Raw genomic sequence first — 19,850 nt, 5'->3', positions numbered from 1 at the left:
AATGAATTTTTTGGTTTGTCAGAAAATTGTGTTTTTAGACTAGGAAATTAAATGATAGCATATTTGTATTTACGCTTTCTTATTATAGCAATACCAACAAGATAATAGTAATAATCACATACTGCGATAAAATTGCAAATATTGCAGACTTGTTGAGTAGCGCGTTTGTTCTTATTTGCTGTCCTTCGTATTTTCATCTTCTTACTCTTCCTTTTATACTTTTACTATTCTTATTGATTAATTATTATTTTTTTGTGATATTAAGGAAGTGTTTGGCTAGATTTTACATCCGTTGAGTATTAACATGGTACGTACTGCCTTCATTGACTTTCATGCAAGAAGATGACAGAGACGGGAGCAGAATTCCACAACCGGGCCCTTGGCGTTCTTAATTAAAGCAAGTTAAAAAAAACTTTAAATTACTAAAAAATTTATTACTAACAATGAATATTGAAAAATTAATACGGCACAAGTAAAATTTTGTAAAAGGGCGGTGCCACGCTTACTTTTTGTTACTACACTTATTGGTCCCCACCTAACTTAGTTCAGACATAAATATTAGTGGGATATTAAGACTACATTTTCATACTCCTGCCCGAAGCTACAATCTTTAATTCAAGTATTGTCTGGATATTAGTTTGATGGCCAAAATCTAATTACGAATTTTACTGAAATCCTCGCAGGTATACATAGAAAGTTCGGCCCGGATCGAATTTAGCACATCCTTATTTGATATAATTATTTTTGTGCTATATCTACTTAGGTATGTACAAGTACATGCATGCATAGACGTGCATTAATGGTTCTTGTTTGCACCTTTAGGGCGCTCATGCATAAAATGTGTGGATGTTTGTACGTGGCATTAAATTATAAAATCATTTATTTTAATTAAATTTCCTGAATGGCTACTTCGTTTCTATTTTTCGACTAAAACAGTTTTTTTTAACTCATATAACTAAAAGCATTGTTAAGCGAAATTTTAATTGTTAGAAAAGTTGAATGCGTAAATAAAAACCACACTTCTGTCAGGTATTTATGGTTATGTAGTACAAATGTGTCAGCTCGATCATGTGGCGCTCACATTTATGCACACACACACACGTCAGTATACTTCAATTTCAGCTTCTGAAAAGTGCAGCGCAGTTTCGTTTTAGTGAAACCAATAGTTTTTATGAAACCAATAGCACAATGTTTGAAAATAAAGGTAGAAAATATTTTATTCCATGAATTTTTCGGTAAAGTGAAAAGTCAGAGCAGACCAAAAAAAGTTTGCTGCTTACGGACTAAATACAAATGAAAATGAAACAGTGATTTCGGGTAATATGAAAGTTGAATGGTTATAAAATCATTGAAATCGTTAAGTCCGACTAGCATTTGAGCACTTGGGTTTTTATCCAGGAAATGAAGATTACACAAAAAACGCTTTTAGAGTATTTGAGCACGTTTTGGACCAAAATGGTGCCTACGATTACTTGTTGAAATGCAGCGAAGTGGACTCATTTTTTAACCGGGTGCTAATTGGCGATAAAAATAGTTGTGTTCAGATTAATGATCGCTAAGCCCGATTTAATGATGAAAATGGCTTTGCTTTCTTTTGCGTGTGATTCGTAGGGAAACTTTCGCTATGAGCAAAAAAGTAGTAAAGAAGTTAACTAATTTGTCATAACTCACTTGAAAAATATAATAATAACATCGACATATACCCCGAATCGAAGATTTGTAGTTCTTTGTGAGTAGCTTATGCAATAATTTTAAACAAAAAAGCCAACGGAAGCCTATAAAGCTTCTTTGCTGCAAACAAACATGGTTTTAAAACAAGTTGCCACTTCCAGAGAAGTTTTTCATCATAAGTATGGCAGAACTAATACCATACCAACTTTTTGCGGGTCATCTTAAAGTAAAAACAGAAAAATCCAGGACTAGATTACCACAGCGAACCTTTACCAACTAACGACTGTTGTTAAAATTATAGTTTAAAAAGCTGAAAACGAGATGCTGCCAATATAATACAAGAAATAGTTAGCGCACCAAAGCAGGCCACTAAATTGAAGAAAGCCTGAAGATTGTTAGATGTTTCTGAGTTCTTTATGTCTCCGAAAAGACGTCGAACTCAGCATCAGGCAATTTTAAACAATAAGGGAATGCTACAAAAGCATTAGCTGTAATATAAATAATCGCCTCTAAGGATATAAAATGCTTATCGACCTGCAGTACAATTCCACCAAGAAGGACTATAAAGGACCAAACAACTCATTTACAAGTGCATCTGATGAATACGAAAGGGATGAATACGAGTACACCTCGGCCGAATTGGATGCTTTGTGTTCAGTTCTGCTTATCGCAATAAAATATTAGCTTGAAATAATTGAAAAATCTACGCTTGCATCAATCGTAATCGAAAAAACTCGGGAGCGGCTTGACTGATATGAATGTTTTTGGGAATAAGTTTCCGCCCTCGTAAAGGAGGTGTCGCTGCTGATACTATTTCTGTGTTCACTTCAGTAATATACTGGTGATTTGAAGGTGTATATGTGAGGTCTCGATCGCAGTAGTTGACATTCGTTTGAAGCGTGAAGATCCTCTTTTAACTGAAATTGACCGAAATAGCAGCATTTGCGGGAAATCATGCTTCACTATTACCTTTTAAAGAAAACTGCACCTGAAACGTGTCATATTTTGATCAATATTTACATATTTACAACTTTTAAAGAGTGGTTTGGACGCCTTCAAACTAGTAATTTCGAAGTGAGCGATAAATATCGGGAAGGGGCACCGAAAAAATTTGAAGATACTCAACTACAACTATTATTGGATGAAAACACATTTCGACGAACCCTTGATGATGTATCTAAAGGCCTGGATGTTGACAGATCAACCGTCGGTAAACCTTTGCATGCGATGGGGATGGTCCAGAAAGCAGGTAACTGGGTGCCACATCAATTGAAGAAGAGGGATATCGAGAGGCCTTTGGTGACGTGAGAGATGCTTCTTGAACGACAGAAAAGAAAAGGTTTTCTGCATCGGCAATGAAAAATGGATTTATAATGATAACACTAAGCGTCGAAAATGTTGGAGCCTGCTAGGTTAATCAGGTCCATCGACAGCGATAAAAAATATTCATGCTTCTGGTGAGATCAGAAGGGTTTCACCTATTATGAAATCCTTAAACCAACTAAAACCATCACTGGCGATCGTTACCGACTGCAGCTAATGCGTTTGAATAGAATCTCAAAAAAAAGCGCCCATAATGGGACGGTAGACATGACAAACTGATGCAGAAAACACCAGGCCACACGTTGCTAAATCTATTAGATAGCGCTATTGTGTTAAAGCATTTATTACAGGCAAAGTGGCCTATAAGTGCTCCACAGAGTAATTTGAGGCTATTTTTATCTGGGATTAGAACAGATTTTGCTCTGTTGGCATTGAAGTTCAAAAACTTTTTGGAGTAATTAAGGCCGCTTGTGCCGTTCCAGTGTTCCTGATTTTCGTTTGAATCCATTTTTTGGACTCCTGTTTTATATTATTTTTATTAAAGCCGAAAAATGGGGTTGGTCCAATTCTAGCCCTTCTGCCCCTTTTTTGGCGTAAAAGTCTGCCTTCTCGTTTCCTTCGTGTCCCACATGTCCCGGTACCCAAAGCAGTGAGACCTGATTATGAGTGGCCAGTTTGTTGAGTGCATTGTTACACTCTTGTTTCCACTGTTTCCACTGTGGCGAAAAGGTCCGCATTGAAAATCGTGGTATCTATACTTATTTTAGGGACTTTAGCCCCACTATTCCTGCTTCTACTCCATGGAGCCTTTTGGAACCATCTGTGTACCATTTTTGTGAGTCATCATTTAGCCATGTTGGGTTAGTGTTCTGTAGACAGGAAGATAACCTTGTATCTCTTAAAAAAATTGAGTACGGGTTCCATGGAGTCATTCGTCTGGGTCATGCTTACTGCGTGTTGAACTCTGTTCAAGATATTGAGGTGTCCAGTAAGATCCCCTGGTTTAAGTTTTTCTTTCATATGAAAAGAGAGCGATTTCATAGTAGCTTCCTCTTGTATTGCTAAATGTAGCGGTGGTAAATTTAAAAGCGCTTCCATGCCAGCAGTAGTAGTCCTCATGGCCCCTGTTATGCTTACACACGCCAGCCTTTGTAGTTTACAGAGTTTCGATATATCAAAACCCCATATATGTAGTAGGATAGGTCTTGCCCTTTGGGTGTAAACCAAGAAGGTCTTTTTAGGGTTCAGCCCCCAGGATTTACCCAAAGGTTTTTCGTTGCCTTTTTTTACTGAGTTAAGGTGGGCCTCCCAAGTGATTTTTATCCAAGATAAGTCCTAGATATTTAACCTCTTCCTTTAGAGGTACCACTATTCCATTTATTCCCAGGGCGGGCATAGAGGTTATTTTAAGAGGTGTTCTTTTGATATTCAAAGAAAATGCTATTTTTTAATATAAATGATCGTATGTTTATTCATTATAAAGAGGAAGGTATGCCGTTAATAGGGGAAAATAACATCAGGCAAATGACCACCACGACCACGCTTACAAGACAATATCCTTTTCATGAAATTTTCCATAACCGAATTGCAAAGTGACTGCCCTATGCCCTCGATAGCCTCACGAATTCCATCTTTGAGGTCTTGAATCGACCCTGGGCTGTTGGCGTAGACCGTCCCTTTCACGTGACCCCAAAGAAAAAAGTCACAAGGTGTTAAATCACAAGATCTGGTGGACAATTGTGATCACCTCTTCGAGAGATAACAGGGTCCGGAAACTTTTCCCGTAAAATATCAATGGTTTCGTTGCTTGCGTGGCACCTAGCGCTGTCTTGTTGAAAATAAATGTTGTCCAGATCAATACCATCCAATTCCAGCCATAAAAAATCTTTAATCATCTCTCGATAGCGCAATACATTCACCTGTAACACCTCTTATTGGAAAACCCTTTAGTGTTATTTTAGAGCCAACTTCCAAAGGTAATATGCTCGGTGGCACTTCAGAAGACTCCAAAGAGTTTTAATTCTGTGCACCAAATTCTTGTTAATAAAATGAACTTTATTCTGCGTTTCGAACTTTTTTTTTAATGAAATGCAATAACTGGGTATAATAGCAGCTAACGCAATTTTCTGCCCGACTGAAAACATTTATGTTAAGGATTCAATTGTTTCGCTTATATTAGAAAATTGGTGGCAAAAATGTTAAGATTTCTTCAAGGTTTTCCTCTGATGTATGTTGGGTTTTTAATAATTTTTGATTGGTTAATATTTCTTAATTTGTATTTCAACTCTATTAATAACCCCTCGGTATATCTATATCTGAGAAAATGCGAAATGAGAAAATCTGGAAAATGGTTCCCTGGAAATTTGAGCACCTCAGCAAACAATTCATTGCTGTGTTGAAATCTACAACGAAATCTTTATTTATTTACCAGTAGTAAAACTGTAAATAGTAACATTACAATTAAAAGACACTAGCGACAAGGGCTATCGGCCCTACTGATTAATTTGATTAAAACGATTTTGAGTAATGGAAAACTTTGCTTGACTATAAAAATTTTATTAAGTGGACAAGTTGATATCCGTCAAGTCGCTGCCGTCAATGTTGATGCACATTTGTGCCCATTTTATCGCATTGGTACTGATTATTGGTGAGGGCCGATTACACTGGTTTACAGCCAAAATGCACCAGAGACGCCGTTATGAAATTCCTATGTAAAATCACCGTCTGATTCCGAAAATCAAGGTTATTTTTCATTCTATGGTAACGTTTTTGAGATATTTACGAATTACCGTTATTTCAAAAAAACAAAAAATTGGGCCCACTTAATCATATATATCTCGAAAACGAATTAAACGATTCCAAAACCGTTTAAAGCTTTTAAAAGGTAATAAAATTTCCTATAAACTGTGTGTAAAACACTTTTTGCTAGGCCCTGCAGATTCAAAGATAACGAACTATCATAACGGATTTTTTAAATTTTTTTAGTAAAAATATAAAAAAATTTGTAATTTGAGAGAAAGGATCTCGAAAACTTTTTACTTTTTCGTGTATTTTTTGTTTTCACTCTAAGCTCTGTTTTATTACAAAAAAAATAAACTTTGATTAAACAAAATCTATGAACTAATACAAAAGTTACAAGCATTCAAGTAAATATATCCATATAGTAAAACTTAAGTACCCTACAAATAATAGCATATGTACATATGATTCTGTCATATGTACATATGATTCTTAAACTATCTATTTAGGCGACATATGAAATTTATTACACCAATGAAGTGGAGGGAACCAACTTGCCATTCAACGGACTGCTATATTTGTACTACAAAAGTATTTGGGGTTGGAAAGTCAAGAAAAGTAACCTATGCGAGCGTATCTACAGTGTCATTACCAAAACTAAATTCAACGGAAGCTACATTGCCAGAATCAAATTTAACTTTAGTTTCGGCTCCAGTTTCATTGTCAACAGCAGTATCTGATTACGCGGCATGATGTTGTACTGAATTGCAAATGGAAAACGAAAGAAACCCTTTGTCACAAGCACAACTCAATGATTGGATAAGGGATTTGGAATTGTCAAAAGAAAAGGCCGAACTACACGCCTCTCGTATGCAACAATTTTAATTTGTTTCATCCGATGTTAAGGTAACATATTATATGACTCGTCACGAACAATTCTCCCAGTACTATACGAAGAAGGACAGTGTTTGTTATTGCAAAAACATTGCTGGTCTATTTAAACAGTTTGGTGAACCATATGATTCAAAAGAGTGGCGATTGTTCACAGACGGCAATTAATTAAGTTTAAAGGCCGTATTATTGCATATTGGCAACCAAAAGCCATCTATCCCGATCGCGCATGCAGTAAATGCGAAGGAAACATATGAGACAATGCAAAAATTGCATGAATTAATTAAATACGAAGAACATGATTGGAAAATATGTGCCGATCTAAAAGTCGTTGGAAAGCTATGTGGTCTACAACCTGGATACACAAAATACTGTTGCTTTCTATGCAAATGAGATAGCCGAGCACGTCAAGACCACTACATCATAAAGGATTGGCCAGAACGAATGGAGTTTCAAGTTGGGGTGGATAACATAAAATACTCATACTCCGCTCCACATCAAGCTCGGCCTTATCAAAAACTTTGTCAAGGCTTTGGACAAAGAAGGCGAAGCTTTTCATTATTTGAAAACAATCTTTCCACAGATTTCAGAAGCAAAAATAAAGGAAGGGATTTTTGTGGGGCCCTAAATAAGGAAAATAATGGCCAACACCCATTTCAAAGAACTATTGTCACCGGTGGAGGCAGCGGCGTGGGACTCTTTTGAAAAGGTCGTTACTTCTTTTTTAGGCAAACACAAAAGTCCTTCGAGCTGATAGAGAACGATTTAATCAAAAACAATGCGGAAATGGGTAAATAAAAAACACATATAAGACCGTTATATATATATATAAGACCGTTTTCTCAGTTAACTTTAAAACTAAACAAAAAATTTTAAAGCAAATTTTTAAATTTACATGAGAATATATAGCCCTTAATCAGAATTTATTGCCCTGCTCCGAACAAACAAGAACGACCAAAATTTGTTCTGAATTGGAAGATTAACCCAGCCTAAGAAAATTATATCCTAATGTGTCACTTATGTATTTATCTAATTCCTTTTTTCTTTCAGGAGTAAATATGTCTTTAAAATTTCATTTTCTGCACTCCCATTTAAATTTTTTCCCGCAAAATCTTGGCGACGAAAGTGACGAGCATGGCGAAAGGTTTCACCAGCAAATGAAAATGATTGAAAGTCGGTATCAAGGGTTCTGGGATGTCGCTATGATGGGTGACTACTGTTGGTTTCTCATAAGAGAAACCGATCCTTATATAAATAAGCGTCGAAACAAGACACATAACTTTTTCAATTATAAAATAAGATCATAGAGTTAAGACAGAATGCATACAGTACATATGCTATTATTTGTAGGATACTTAAGTTTTACTATATGGATATATTTACTTGAATGCTTGTAACTTTTGTATTAGTTCATCGATTTTGTTTAATCAAAGTATATTTTTTTTGTAATAAAACAGAGCTTAGAGTGAAAATAAAAAATACACGAAAAAGTAAAAAGTTTTCGAGATCCTTCCTCTCAAAGTACAAATTTTTTTATATTTTTACAAAAAAAATTTAAAAAATCCGTTATGATAGTTCGTTATCTTTGAATCTGCAGGGCCTAGCAAAAAGTGTTTTACACACAGTTTATAGGAAATTTTATTACCTTTTAAAAGCTTTAAACGGTTTTGGAATCGTTTAATTCGTTTTCGAGATATATATGATTAAGTGGGCCCAATTTTTTGTTTTTTTGAAATAACGGTAATTCGTAAATATCTCAAAAACGTTACCATAGAATAAAAAATAACCTTGATTTTCCGAATCAGACGGTGATTTTACATAGGAATTTCATAACGGCGTCTCTGGTGCAGAAAAAAAGTTGAAATTTGTGATCCAGTGTTATTAGTCAAAAAAACAAAAATTGTTACAATTATTGCACGTTCTTGTGGAGTATAGGGCTTCATTGCTGACCTGTTTGTATACTGCTGCTGTTCAGTTCACAGGTGTTAAATATGGTTGACGCCATTTGCAAAAATTATAACATCTTCCAATAAGGTGATTAATTTTGCGTCACCGTTTACATATACGTACAAAATGTATGTATGTATGAATTCGCACATTTATCTTCAACTTTGTCGTCTCCTGCGGAGCATAGTAATACAGCCTAAGAGAATCCCACAAAATGTAATCACAAATTTCTTAGAGTTTAATAGGCCGAGACCACTTTAACGAGTTCAATGTTACACCTCATTTAACTGTCTGTGTATATTTAAGAAGAATATTACACTATTTCTTGAATACAATTTAAAAAGCTATGCACTTAAATACATACATTTGTACATACAAAACAAGATTTTTTCTTCGACGCAGTTTTTAGTGTAATGTCACAGGCTGAGTTGTGAAGCTTATAGTCGTATTTGCCCTCTTTGTATTGAATTACAACTATGCTTCGGTAATTTTTCGCGAAAACTTTAGTCCTTTTCTAAAAATTTAGTTCATTATTACATCTAGAAGTAATGTTATTACTTTTCCCTTTCTTTTTCCTATTCCACACTAAAATAATCGATAATGTTTTTACTTCGTCGTAAGCATGGGAACGTTATAGGTACAGCCAGTAAGGAGCATTGTTTGCGGGTTACGTCTAATTTGCTTACTGGAACTGAAATAACCCAAAGTTAAAATAATTATTCTTCACTGAATCACAAAGCAGATTTTTAGTTGTGGACAATGCTATTCTACGAGTGATTAAGGTATTTGATGAAGACTTAATGGTAAAAATATGTAGGTCTTATTTTAAACAAAATTTAATGAAACTTCACGAAAGTTTTACATACCATTTACTTGTGTGTCGTCATCGCTTTGTGTGAAGGAGCAGAGTCTCGTTAAACGATGTATGGGCTATCACCGCGTACACTATCAATCCAGGGTTTCACTATTGTTTTCAGAACCACAGTATATCAGCAGAATTCACTCGAAATCCCTGAGTAAAGAAGTATGAAGGCATGGAACTTCCTTTGCTGCTCACAACACCTAAAACCATAAGAGTGGCTGGAAACTTCGTGTGCATGGCAACTAGAACCTCTGTAGAATTTATTCATGTAGCCATCTTCCATATCCATTTATCATTCAGATCATTTCGCCGTTGGTGCTTTGCGCTTAGTCAAAGTTTATCTCGTCAGAAAAAAACATCATACATCTCAGGCGCTTCAGAGTGTTTAATTTGGTTTAGAAGATATTTTGATCAGATAACTCGCTGTTCTCGTGTTTTCTCCGATATGAACTGTGTTGACATCATCGGCCTTAACACCGCGCTGTTAGTTCTCCCTTCTCCAAACTGGATAAAGAGGCAAAGCAAATGGGTCTGGAGGTGAACGAGGGCAAAACCAAGTACCTCCTGTCTTCAAACAAACAGTCGGCGCACTCGCGTATCGGCACCCACGTCACTGTTGACAGTTATAATTTCGAGATTGTAAAAGACTTCGTTTATTTGCTAACCAGCATTAACACCGATAACAATGTCAGTCTTGAAATCCAACGCAGAATCTCTCTTGCCAACAAGTGCTACTTTGGACTAAGTAGGCAATTGAGTAGTAAAATCCTCTCTGGACGAACAAAACTAACATTCTACAGGGCTCTCATCATGCCCGTCTTAACGTATGGCGCCGAAGCTTGGACGATGACAACATCCGATGAAGCGACGTTTGAAGTGTTTGAGAGAAAGATTCTGCGTAAGATTTTTGGACCTTTGCACGTTGGCAACGGCGAATATCGCAGACGATGGAACGATGAGCTGTATGAGCTTTACGACGACATAGACATAGCGCAGCGAGTAAAGATCCAGCGACTACGTTGGCTAGGTCATGTCATCTGAATGGATACAAACGCTCTGGCTCTGAAAGTATTCGATGCGGCACCAATTGGTGGTAGCAGAGGAAGAGGGCGGCCTCCTTTGCGTTGGAAATATCAAGTGAAGAAGGACTTGGCTTCACTTGGTGTCTCCAATGGGCGCCGCTTAGCACGAGAAACGACTTGCGCGCTTTGTTAAAATTGGCCAAAATCGCGTAAGCGGTTATCGCGCCAATTAAGAAGAAGAGAAACTGTCTTGTGCAAATAATGTAGGACTTATAGCGGAAATCATTTTGGACATATAGACGGATAGCGCCATCAGAAACAGTAAGCTCCCTCGCAAGAGCCCTCATTGATTTAGAAGGGTCCTCATCATTGATCACTTCCGCTTGTTGAATAAATTCTGGATTTCGGACAGTGTCAGAACGTTCATCGAGTTTTTTGTGTTTTGCTACAGATTCTACGTCGTCTCCTGATGCTTCCAAATCTCAACGGAGCTTAGTAACTAATGAACAGGCGCACTTAGGAAATTTAGATATTTCTAATTCGGTGTGACTTGCACATATAGCCACGATAACTGCATGTTGCTTCATTTCTTGAGTTAAGTTGTAGTCCTCCATATCTTATCTGAAAGAGAGCAAAAGGAAAAATAATGGTTTCGGGAAATTATAGCAACATATATGCATGACCTCAAATACCGTATACACACTGCGTATAGCCATATAGTATAGCTAAAATAACAGATTTGTATATGCGGTGGTAAGGACAGCTTCCTTCATGTAATCGAATAAGCTTTGAAGTCAATGGGGAAGAAGGGGATGCGGATTTATATATCCAGGGAATTCTTTAGGATTTAAGATGATCTGAGAATCTATTTTTGCCGTATTGCTACTATTTAATCGCCTAGATCAGCTCCATCTAAGAGTACATATCTGGTTATTTTATATCCTTACGTGAATAAAATAAGTGGCATCTTCACAAGATTCAGCAACATGTCGCAGTACACGACCCATTTGGCAACTGTAGTTAATTAATACGGCACCAATTCACCAATTCAAACCTGAAACAATAAGTACCGCATTTCAATTCAACAAGCGTCACCATCAAGGAGAAAATTTAAGCAGCTTTCAGATCGTACGCATCACAAATGAAACTCTTCAAATCGAAAGTACGTAACAGGCAATGCAAATTGATTCCATATAAAACCATCATTAGATGCACAAAGAAGCTGTGAGAAATATCTTGGTCATTATTTTAGGGGACGAAAAACAAATGCAGGTATCGGAATGGGCCTTAGGGACATCGAGGGTCTTGTGGTAAACAAGCAACCTGACTAACCTAACCTATCATTAGACCAGTCTCACGCTATGGGACTGAATCGTGGACGCTAATTAAAGCAGACAAAGTAAAACTGCAAACCCTCGAACGAAAAATATTCAGAACTATTTTTGAAGTAATCAAAGATCACGACGAGTGGCATATGGGGGGAACGACGAGCTTATAAATGCCGAAAATGTTATACTTTTCATCGAGGTGCACCGGTTAATAACGCTGGGTCATATAACAAGAAAATTGTAGAACCCAAAGCGTTCAACACTAGCGCAAGAGGAAGGCCGAGAACAAGTTGGGCAGGCGAACTAGAGGAGAACATCAATAAACTTGGGATAAAGGGGTTGTAAAAAAGCGATAGAGATATGTGGAGGTTCTACTTACAGCGGTCAATGTTCACAAAGAGCAGTTGTATGAACAGATGCTGATGATTTTTCATTAATAGCTGAGACTCTATTTGGTAATCCCTGAAAGAATTTTGCCTTGAAATATGATTATAAAAGGTATTTTAAGTGCCAGGGTGCACTTCTCTTCAAATCACCGGAGCACGACAGTTTCTACGAGGTAAGCCTATACCCTTCCAGGTTTCAAAAATTTCCGAACATCCTGCACTCTACATCAGGCCGAGTAGCATATATACTCTACATGTGTATATGAAAATATATATTTACATCCATAAGTATGATACATCTGGCAAACTGCCAGCCAACTGTCAATAATTGCACGATTTCCCTTGACGGCTTTTGCAGTTGCTCAAATATACCCAAATGCCTACTAAAACGCACCACAGACAATAAAATTTTGATTTAAACAGCTGAGATTTAATTTGCAGCCACATAAATTGTGCGCGCGTTTTCTGTTTCCCCATAATTTTCATAATGATGAGTTTTATATATTACCGCGCTAATGCACTCATACACCTACAATGCTTCGCATTTTTTTTAATAACTTTTCCGAAATTAATTTGGTGTGAACAAATGACAACACATTATGACTGAGTGTTTACGAACAATTCGCGAGACATAAAGGGTGGTACAAATACATCTATCATTCAAAACGTCAAATATACCAAAACAATTCCTGAAAAACGTTAGAAAATAAACGTTAGAAAACTTATTTCTTGAGCGCGCTGTTGTGCAAAGTAAAAGTTCTCAATGAGCCTTTCGAAAGTTGTGGGCGAAAAGAATTTTCATCTCGGTGGTCTTGGAAATAAATAAAATTGGTGCATACGGATACAGAAGTCCGCACGAAACTCTCCAAGTAGAGTTATGGTTGGGGGTAGATTTTGTTGTTAGAAATATCATAACGGTAAAAAGTAGATATCACTTTGCAAAGATTACAGACTGGGCATGAAAATGTAATATCAATTTCAGGGAATTGGTAGCAGCAGGAGGACTCCCCATGTCTCAAAACCTATCAAACAGCCATCTTGGTGATGCTAGCAGCCTTCTTGTAGCTACTATTTTACCGCATCCGAACTGTTTCCTTAATGCATATAGTACAGGAAGGACTCAGATCCCTAAGCCGAATATAGTTGAGGGAATTTTTGGGACTAAAACAGCAGCAGGTCTCAGAAAAATAAATTGAAACCATGGAAACCGTTTGGAATCTTCAATTTTTTATTAAAGTCACAATACACGAGAACCGCAAGAAATCGAGTCGTGTTCATTTCATTTCATTTTTAAAAAGGAAAACCATATGTGTGCCACCCTATATACCGGCAGATGCTGCAATGGAGGAGATACGCACTTAGTACGTAGTACGATGGCTTGTAGGTATACTACTGTGTCCAAAAAATAAGGTGACATTTGATTTTAAACTGCGCGCTTTGAAGGATTAGGAGAATTCTTTTTTTTTTTAGGTTGGTAGTACTGTGAGTGACATCTATGTCAAATTTCATGTGAAATATTCATTTACTGTTTGAGATACGCGTCGTTTTGTGAGCTGCTAAAAGTGAGTTTCTCGTTTTTTGCAATGTCGAAATTTGTTGAGCAAAGAATTTGCATTAAATTTTGTTTGCGGAATCAATTTTCGGATACGTTGAGGATGGTGCAGAAAGCCTTTGGTGATGAGGCTATGTCTAAAAAAAATGTTTACAAGTGGTATAGTGAGTTCCAAGCCGGTCGTGAACGTGTCGAAGACGAAGAGCGTCCTGGGCGACCATCAACCTCAACTGACGAAGCTCACGTCCAACAAATCAAAGATTTGGTGTTGAAAAACCGTCGATTAACGATTAGAGACCTTGCTGATGATGTTGGCATATCGAAAGGCTCAGTCAATACCATTTTGAAGGATGTTTTGGGCCTCAAGCGCGTCAAATCTCGACTGGTACCGAAAACATTGAATTTTTTGGACTCGTAATTCGTGATCATTTCATCAAAAACTCAACCCATATCGTTCCGCAACCACCGTATTCACCTGATCTGGCACCGTGCGACTTCTGGCTGTTCAGCAGGCTCAAAAGACCGCTCCGGGGACACCGTTTTGACACGATAGAGGAGATTCAAGCCGCAACGAAGACGGAACTGAAGGCCATCCCGGAAAGTGACTACAACCAGTGTTTCGAAAATTGGAAAAAACGTTGGCATAAGTGCATTGTGTCGGGAGGGGATTACTTTGAAGGGGATGAAATTGATTTGGAAGAATAAATAAAGAATTTTCAAAATAAATACAATGTCACCTTATTTTTTGGACACAGTAGTATATGTAGTAGAGAGAAAATGTGGTTGATTATTTTAAGTCATTAGTCATACTTTAGTGTACGTATGTATGTACATGTATATGGATGAGTATGTACGTATATATGTGTGACTGTTGAGAAGTATGTAAATGACTAAGTTGTAATTTTAATGCTGCACCCTATAGGAAAAGACTAGACCATGTGATGAAAAGAACGTGTCATGTTTACTGTTCAAAAAGCGCCTGGAATTTTGTTATATAAAAGGATCAATTTTTCACTCGGAAAAAGTCGTATGGGGCCATGATAGCAAAAAACCAACTCATGAAACGTCATTAACGTTTTTTTTTTTTTTTATTAAATAGCTGAAATAGGTGATCCGGTGCATTGGCGTGGGGGAGAAATAATGAACTGCCTCCGAACACGTCTGACCCCTCAAGTGCTCCAGTAAATACTTATACATCTTTATATAAAGTTTGGCCGAATTTAAAGTACATCACGCCAAGGCAATGAAATGTATTGGATTGAATCGACCTTTATGGGCTTTGGGTCGCCTAAATAAGCGACATTTTAATGACGATTGTTGCGTTTCTATAGCTATAGCAACTTGGAAAAGAATGGTTATATTTTACACTGGTATCATCTGTCAAAATATTTGATCTATTTGCAAAACGCGGTTCGAACTTAAATATCTGTCCGCGCATATTTTAATACATTTTTTTTATCTCAAAAAAAAACAGTCTCTATTGTTCAGCGAATTTTTAGCAACTCACAAAAAGAATATGGTGAATTTTAGTACATTTTATTTAATTTTAAAAATATTAAAATGAAGGTAGGTAATATTTTTTGAATATTATGTTTAATGAATACCAACACATAAAAAAAATGTCTATATATGATAGGAAAATTCCGCCGATGTTTCGAAGTATGAAAGTGGCATTTTTGCTTGAAGAAAACATTATCAGGAGTTTCTTTGATTTTCTGAAATCATTGTGCTAATGTGCGTTTAGCTACGTTAAGTATACCCAGAATTATTGAATTCTATAATATTTCATCCTAGGGCTGATTAATTAATTAATTAATTAACTAATTATTCATATATATTAACATTTCCAGCTGACTTTTTCTTTGGTTTTCACCACCAAATTTGGTGAACTTTTTGTGACTGTGAATTTAGTGACTTGAAACAACTAAATTGCTGAATTCCAGCACTGGTCTTAACATATAATCTCCTTTTTGGTGACCGCTAGCTTAATTTAATGCCTATTCTTCTCCTTTAGACTTTTATTTTTCTTACTCCAAGTCCACTTTTAAGAAGTTACTTACTTATAAGACTCCTGTCATAATGTCTATGTTTATATATCTTTTTCTTATAGTCTGTAATTTGTTAATTAATAATTAAATAAATAAAAATATTTATACTGGATCTAAATGGCATGGGATCTAAATAAGGATGGGAGTTATTGAGACACACGTATTTACCCAAATATGAGTGTGGCACCGGCCATTTTCCAAAACCTTTTTTATCATATTTTTTATTTAATTTTTTATTTTTTTTCTGTTTGTGTTTTTTTTAGATGCAATGTTTTTTCTTTTTTGTTTTTTTGGCTCATTTTCTATGCTGATCTAATATACTTTGGGAAGAACAGAGAGACAAGGATATATTAAGTATTATTATTGTGTGTGTAGGTGGGAAAAGCAAAGAGGGATATTTCTGACTATTTGTTACGCAGTCAGCTACTTGAAACCAAACGTGTTTCTTAAAAAATTCTCTCCCATAGTTTTTAGCAGGACAAAAACAGAGAATTGTGTGTATATTCGAGTTAATTTTAACCACAGAGCAGAATACGGACTATATGACCCCGAAATATAATTGCGTAAATTGCCTAAAAAGGAAAGCAGAACGTATTACAAGATGCCTACTACAAAGAAACGTAAAGGTCTAGTTTCATTTGGTAACACTAAGGACCAATAGGCTTATGTGATGCCTTTCAGCCATCCAGGTCCTAACCACAGACGCAGGTCCTAACGCAAGCCGATTCATTGACTCTTTGAAGTACTTGTTAGAACACAAATGAATACCATTAATGGTTAAAATTACAGCGTGTACACTAGTAAATGCTTCTTTCAACTTCATTTGTAAAAATGTTTTAACAAGAAAAGCTTACTCAGTTTGACCGATTGAGTTGATTTATTTCAGAGTATTAATGATAAAGTTTGCAATCCAAATCAATTTACATCATATTGCAACTAAATTAAAACAATTTTCTTAGAAATTTAAAAGTTTTTATTGGAATCAAATTTTGTATTGTAATAAGCACGTAAATAATAAATAGAAACTTCTGAAAAATACCGATATCTCGGGATTGGCATCCCTAGCGCACACTGGGTGATAATATAGATTGCGCTCAAAAGTGCCCTGTGATATACTAAAATATTTATTTCCTCAAAAGGAGTATATATTTCGGCAATACTTCGTTTACGGTTCCCTTAAATGAGAATTTCTGGGTACACATTTTGGCAAAATTTAACTCGTCAATTCAATTGTAACATTACTCACAAACTGACGAAACCTCCCACAGGATTTTCACCAGAAAAGTGGATAAGAAGCAAAAATTAAGAATATATACAATAGTTTGCGCAGGAGAAAAGTGAAAATGAAAGCAACGATAGCAAAAAGCCAAAACGGGCGGCACAAATTAAGCCACAAAGTGACAGCAGCTTGGCAAAGATAAGTAATTATAGAGGCAACGATGCATAGTAAAATATGTGCAAATTTAAGGCGAATATTCAGCATTTACGCAAGATAATGACATCCGAAATCCACAGCTGCCAATAGGGAATGACTAACCGGACAGTAGACTGCCGTAATAATGAGAGTCTCACGTAGGCACTTAAATGAAATGTACGCGCTCGAGCTCACGAAGAAAGAAGGCAAAGCGGAAGCGCCAAAGGCCTTCTCTGCTAAGTATGTTTATCGATCATGGTGCCGGTGATAGCGGTAGTGGCGATAAGAGATGCGATTGTGTTAGTGTTAGCGTTGTTGTCATTGTCAAGCGGCAACAATACACTGATGAAGTCAACAGTTAGCTGTCATTTTGAACATGCAAAAAGTCAGCCTGGAGGCCACAATAGACAGGCAATGAGCAACGAGCCTCACAACATGTAAACCAGCAAACCAGCCAACCAGACACCCTGGCAGCCTAGGCACCCCGTTGCTTTGGCTGCACAAGGACAATGGCGGCGACTTTTGGCAAATGAATAAATTATGCCGAAGAACTTGAAGCGACTAAACGATCGGTAATGCAGATTTCGCTGTGTTAGCTTCATAGAAAAAGCATGTTAAGTTACATTTAAGGCTTATTATTATAACTTTTGTATTTTAGGTATTTATTGTTATAATGCTGTTTGTTATTGTTATTGCTGCTGAACACTATGTTTCATAATGCAGCAACATTAGTGGGTTTTTAAATCATTTTTACTGCGGCTGGTTGATTTTTAACGGCCCATCATTCAACTCTCTGCTGAATATCGAGATGGATTACTTTCGGTATGGCGATATTTTATTATAAAAAATATGTAATATACATAAATCTTTTTGCTTGCTATCAACAATAACTTGAATTATTTATTAGTATTTGATACATATATTCACTTAAAAAGTAATGAATAAAACAAATTTGGTTATTTGATAAAGCCAAGGACAGCACATTTCATAACGTATTCAAATGCAAATTTACTGCCTTGAAAAGAAAATAGTAAAATCTGTACGTACACAAATAAAATAAACATTGTACGGAGAAGGAAATAAGAAATAAGAAGAAATTGTAAATCACACAATAGGAGAAATGAAGGAAAATTTATATAAGAGTAGCTGCTCTCTTAATTTGATTTGCGTTTCTGTGCGTCCCCTTCTCTACTGCAGCTGAAGCGAAATAAATCATTTCTTTATTTTCTTATCCATTCTTAAGCAAGAAATTTTAACATTCATTTGTTTTAGTAAAACATAATTTCATGCAATTTTGCCAACAATCTGATAAAAGTGGCGCTTGTGAGATGAACATTTCAAAATAGCCATAAATTTAACTCATCTAATAAGAATGAATTTTTAGTACAAGTATACCAGGAAAATTGCCCCAGATACTCACAAAAAACACTATCTAGGTCAACAGCTTAATTTTCTGAATTATTTTTAAAACTGCTCTGCAATTGTCTATCCACTTTTATTAATGTTCAACAAATCGCTCGAACGGGGAGAGTTTATATATGCGAGGGGAATCTTGTGTGAAAGTCATGGAAGTAAGTAACAATTATTAGTCCAGTATTCCAAAGTGGCAATAAGAACAATATTTTTTTTTATTATAGACCAATCTCCTAATTAACTATTGTACATTTTCCAATTTTATCTGAACGTATTTTGAAAGTTGAAATATTATAAATTTTGCAGCTAATCGCTTAATCTTTGTAGACCAACATGTTTTCATGAAAAGTAGATAAATTATTTCAAATCTGCCAGTGTTTTCTGAATATTGGATATTTCTTTTTCAAACTAAAGTTCAAGTTGACACAGCGTGCTCGGAATTTTCATTTGACAAGGTTAACCACACGATTTTCGAATCGAGAGCTACATGATTTTATTCAACCCTTTTAAAATGGAAGTTCAAACCCTTAACTTTCAAAAAAATCGATTTTTTTGCCTTATCTTATTGTTTAACATTTCAAGAATATATTCCCAAAATTTTAAGCCGATCTAACTTTTGGAGTTATTGTCCAATTAGTCTCGCGTCGAACGTTCGGGAAGACAGCGCGGCTGACAAGTATTTATACAGTTTATTCGTTTCAATTGATTAGATCCATCATCCGTTCCGAGAAGACTTTCCCTAGTAAAGGTAGGTACAGCCATAAAGAAATATTTTATATGTATACGTACAATAACATACACTGTATAATGGGATCCCTACAAAATGCTGTATATCAAAATTATTTTCGTACGAAATACTGTAAATTAAGGTAACAAAATTCTGCAGTGACAAAATTGTGTATTTACAAAATTCTGTAAAAACAAAATTCTGTACTGACGAAATTCTGTACTGACGAAATTCTGTATTAACAAAATTCTGCATTGAAAAAATTTTGTGTTCACGAAAAAAGGAGTTCTACGCAAAAATACGGTGGATTGCGTAGCCGGAGTTGGACTGATGAGTGTTATTTTTTTGAAGCGCGGCCGAAGGCCGCCCACGCGAAAAGGAGTCCTACGCAAAAATTCGGTGGATTGCGTAGCCGGAGTTGGACTGATGAGGGTTATTTTTTTGAAGCGCGGCCGAAGGCCGCCCACGCGAAAAGGAGTTCTACGCAAAAATACGATGGATTATATCGAAACTGAAGAAAAAAAGTG

The sequence above is a fragment of the Anastrepha obliqua genome, chromosome 3, assembly GCF_027943255.1.
Source record: "Anastrepha obliqua isolate idAnaObli1 chromosome 3, idAnaObli1_1.0, whole genome shotgun sequence".
In the NCBI taxonomy this organism is placed as follows: Eukaryota; Metazoa; Arthropoda; class Insecta; order Diptera; family Tephritidae; genus Anastrepha; species Anastrepha obliqua.
This window is presented reverse-complemented; position numbering follows the sequence as displayed.